Source organism: Anas acuta, chromosome 1 (genome assembly GCF_963932015.1).
Source record: "Anas acuta chromosome 1, bAnaAcu1.1, whole genome shotgun sequence".
NCBI lineage: Eukaryota > Metazoa > Chordata > Aves > Anseriformes > Anatidae > Anas > Anas acuta.
In genome coordinates this window covers 105,007,575-105,012,298 of record NC_088979.1, presented here as the reverse complement: position 1 = coordinate 105,012,298, position 4,724 = coordinate 105,007,575, and the positions used below count along the sequence as shown (strand labels likewise).

Here is a 4,724-nt window from a genome sequence, read left to right as displayed (position 1 = left end):
CTGTAGGCTGCACAATAGGAAATCCTCCTCTGAATTTAACATTTCTCAACATTAAGGCTAAATCTGTATTTTGGCTGTAGCTGTGTATACTTTGAAACAACAGAGTGATGTACAGCACTGTTTGTTCCTTAGGCAGTTTAGGATTAGATTAAAAGAACTTGTGTGGCAGTCTGAATCTAAGTATTTGGATGTCTGCACAACATAATCCTCTAGTTCAAGGTTCATCAGACATCAGATGACAGGGTTTTTATTGTTGTTGTTTGGTTGAGCTTTTACTGGGGTCGCAGTGTGTTTTTTGTAGCTTTATTATTATTTCATATATGACAGATTATGTTTCTGAAACTATAAGTATCAGAAATACATGTGTGTTGAAGGATTCTCTTCCAAAGGAGAGTGAGGAGGTTGTAAACTTGTAGGAACCCTGAAAATAGCATTTTAGGATTTAGGTTGCAATATTTAGGATTGCACAAAAGGGAAAAAAAAAAACTCTACCAGAGTATTTAATAAGAAAGGAAGTACTTGCAGAACATGTCACCATAAATAGGATACTGATACTCCAAGGGAAGTATCACTTCTGTGTTTAAGTGCAAATGCTTTCTTGGGGATCTGCTACTGGGCACCTGTCTGAAAGAGGATACTTGGCTCTGTGGTTTGATTTACCATCTACTGGTTGATCCTCCTGGTGATATTCCTGTTTTTGAAACTGCCAATGTAGAAGGATATAGTTTTGTTAGTTAACTTTGAGTTAATTCAGTGTTACAGCAAGGATACTTGCATAGGATTGGGGAGTTATAGGCATATTTTGGACAAACAATAAGCCCAAGGCTCTTCAAAGGGTGAGGAGGTCTTCAGGATACAGGCAGGCTGTCTGCTCTTGCTTCTGCTAATGACACGGATAATCCCTTGCAGAGTTTCCATTTGCTTGCAGGTTGTTCTGCAGGAGTACTTGACCCTGTTTTCCCTCCTCTAAGGCAATGTGGTGATTATTTGGAAATATGGAAAACATCCTCCTGTGCTGTTCTGAAAATTAGATGAAACTCCAACTTTGCTGCCATCCAAGACTTAGGTTAATTTCACTGATGTTAACTTTGGCTGAGTTTTTGACTTTTGGATAAATTAGTATGATGTATTTCTAAGTATGATACATTTTCTAAGTCACATTTTTAAGAATGTGTTTCTGGATGAAGAGTTCAATACAGATTTCAGAAAGAAAAGATTATAATGTGCATTGGACATGTGTGTCATCACTAGATATTTCTTTAAAATCTGGAGAAGAAAGGACAGGATAACTGAGGTGGGGGTTCATTTTTCTGAGTAACATACAGCTTTTTTTAAGCAAAAACACTCTTAATTATATGAAAAGGAATGATGAAATTGTGTTTTTGTTTTATTATCTACATGGGGATAGTAAGGGATGGTGTGATTTGTTTTGAGTATTTGTTCCTCTCCTCCTCAGTTACTTGCTCCTTTGTGATAGTTGACATCTTTCAGGCTTGGGCACAAATTCTGGCTGGGCTGAACAATTACGCTAACTGTGCTTTTACTGTCTCTTTGTACATGTTTGTAATGTACAAAACAGCTGCATCTTGAAAACATCAGCTGCTCCAAGTGAATATGCATACGTCAATGTTGTGCAAGACAGCTTTGTTTGGGAGCAGTATCCAGAGCTCTGGAAGCAGTGTAGTCCCACTGTAACTGGTCTAAGCAGGGCCATCATGGCTGATTTTAGGTCTGAAGCTATTTGCTTTGGATGCTTGAGATGTTTCTGAGCACAGATCAATAATATATGGTGCAGTGCAGATGTTCCTTGGCGTATGATACTTGGCACTGCTGTGTGGAATCATTTCAGTGGTCTGAAGCTTTTTTTGAATAAGAGTATCTCTGTCCTTAAGTAGTATCAGAGGATGGCTAAGAACCATTGATTTCAGGTAGAAAGTATAGACTGGAACCTATCCCCATGCACTTCAGTGTAGAAGGTAATCACTACAAATGCTTAATATTGCTGATGAGCAACTGCATATTGCACGACCCTATTCACTGACATGCAAACCTAAAAGGTTCTTCTGCATTTAGTTCCAGGGGAAAAAAAAAAAGCTTCTGAAGTATAGCAGGAAAGTGTCTCCAAGCAATTTACCCATAATAAAAAGCTTGTCACCACAATGCAGAACACATGGACCTATGGAGAATTTGTGCATGTCTGTGCTGGTGTGACAACGATCTCAGTGGACCATAACTTAATCTACACCCTGGAATGTGCTAGACAGCTTGCCTGAATCTGGGAGATCCTGGCACTGAGCCTGCTATCTGTACCTTGTGTCAGCTATTCCTGAGTTATTTCATCTTCTGCTTCCTTCCTATTATGATAGCAATCTCTAAAGAAACACTTGTTCTACTGAGCAGTCTAAATTACATCTGTGATCATGACATGCAGATGCAGCAATTCCTGTGCGCTGCAGAATCTGACTGCTCTCAACTAATTGCAGCTGAGGTTGGCTGAGGACATCCAAATCAAAAAGTATTTTACAACCTGAAGTTATCAGGTTGGTTCTCTTTATATGATGTCCCTGAAAACCACTGCCTGTGTGACACTTGGAAGAAACATGCAGAGAAATCTCATGGTCTGGAAGAATGTGTGTACATGTGTATTTTTTGTATAAATACACACATACTAACTATAGTTGCAATATAGTGTACCACAGATAAGAGGTCTGAAAGCATAGGGCTAAGAAGCTGTCATTGCCAAGCTGTAAATGTCCATTTGTGAGCCTGCAACGTGCACCTTAATAATCCAGAAATGCCCTTAGAGCTAAGGATAACAGACCAGCTATGTGCTGTGGGTTGTGACGTTTCTTGGAGGTGTTGGGGAGAGTGCTAAGTATCCAGTGATACCTAGTATCTAGTGATCCCATGTCTGGATTGATTTGCAAGTCAGCTGTACATTAATGTACATGTAATGTAATAATATTTATAATTACTGTCTACTTAAAAGTGGCATTTGAGTGCTTTGTTCATTACTATGCAGAAATAAAGAATTTTCTCAGTGACCTACAGATGGCAGACCAATATAACAGATAAGCAATGTGCTTGAAGCATATTTCTCTGAATATTAGAAACATAGTACACCCTATTTATGAAGGTCCTCACGGAGAATGATGTTTTAACTAGGTCACTATAAAATTTAAGCACTTATGCAGTTTCTTGCTCAGCCTCAGAATGTGTTCAAGATACTTTGCTTAGTGCTATAAAATACATTCAAAATTAAATCCAAAAGTTCTAAGTTGGAAATGTTTTAAACTATTTGGTGGACTTGCTGAAGATGTTGATAATCAAAGCTGAGCATGCACAGTAGCTTGTATAGATGGGCTTGTACATAGTTTATGCTTCAAATGAATTTCTTTGGTTCACTTCCATGATCTTCACTCTTTACTTCACTCGTTACTTATACCCTATTTATGTATTACGTGGATCCAGGAGGTTTGCTCCCTGCCCCCTCATGAAAGACACTAAGTTTGTGAAACTTAGTTTTATTTTCAATAATTAAATAAAAAGCAAAAATACTTTAAAAAAAACATTTGGTCCAGAAGGAAGAATCACAGATACAATAAAGCTTTACTTTCTCTTCATCTTGCGTACTGAATTTTAGTGAATGATTTGATACTCTTCTGCATCTTTAGCTCATAAAAGATGAAATTCTAGAAGTCCTAAAATAAATGAGTCTTTTGCCTTATTTAGAGAAAAAGAACTTATGTGGGGGAGGAAGGGTGGGGAATTTCTTGATAACGTGGGGTTACCCAACCTTGTTGTTCAGTGAATGGTTAACAGAAAAAACATCTTAAACTCCATACTGTCTCAAGTGTTTGTACTTATTGATTAATGCATCATTTTCAAATAGTTGGGAGATAAAAAGCAGTAGTATTTGGTATACCTTGAAAAATGGCTACATGGCTAGAAAGACAAACTTGCTTTATAGAAGTGTTTTAGTGTTTTCTAATGATTGTAGATTAAAATAGGTATATTTAAAATATCGCAGAGGATGGAAGTGATTACAACCTGTGACATAAGGCACTACTCAGGAAATTGAAGAACAGGGGCTTAAAAGCAGACCCCAAACAATGGGCTTACCAGACTCTCTCACAAAATGCTTCAGCAACTTTTTTTAACTAAAAAAATGCTCAGTTTCAACTAACTGACTGGAAAATATTTTGACATATTTTTGAACTGTTTTATATTATGGAAATCAAACAGACTGTCATGACGGATTACCATGTAGGTAAGAAGAAACAACGCTGGTTTAAGAAACAACTGCAGGTCTGTGGTCTGTGCTCTACCATGCTGTCATGGCTAAGGCTGTCCTAACTACTAATCCAAAAGTGTTGTTATGCCTGTTAAAAATCTGGTGAACCGAGAGCTGCTACATCTAATTCTTTTGGATGAGGGCATATTGACTCCACAAAGTATCAGGGGAGTTATATGCAGTCCCTCTGATCTGCTCCTGTGCTGAGAAACCATGACAATCATGGTCTGCTCTAGCTCATCTGGGTTATCTACCATGCATATGCTGGAGTGGGAAAAAGACTGAATTTGCCAGTACATTAACTTGTGAAGGGGAAATGTCTGGATGTATATCTGCTTCAAAGATGAAATGTCAAAAGAGGCTGCTGAGGTGTGGCCCCTTAGGTTCAATATATGTTAATAAAAGATTCTTGCTGTGTCTTTAAGGTAGA

General features: G+C 37.9%; 1 protein-coding gene across 4 annotated transcripts in view; it reads left to right on the top strand.

Annotated features, from left to right (window-relative positions):
- Nucleotides 1–4,724, top strand: part of ROBO1 (roundabout guidance receptor 1) — a 541,331-nt gene that overhangs the window by 21,607 nt on the left and 515,000 nt on the right. The window lies entirely within an intron of this gene.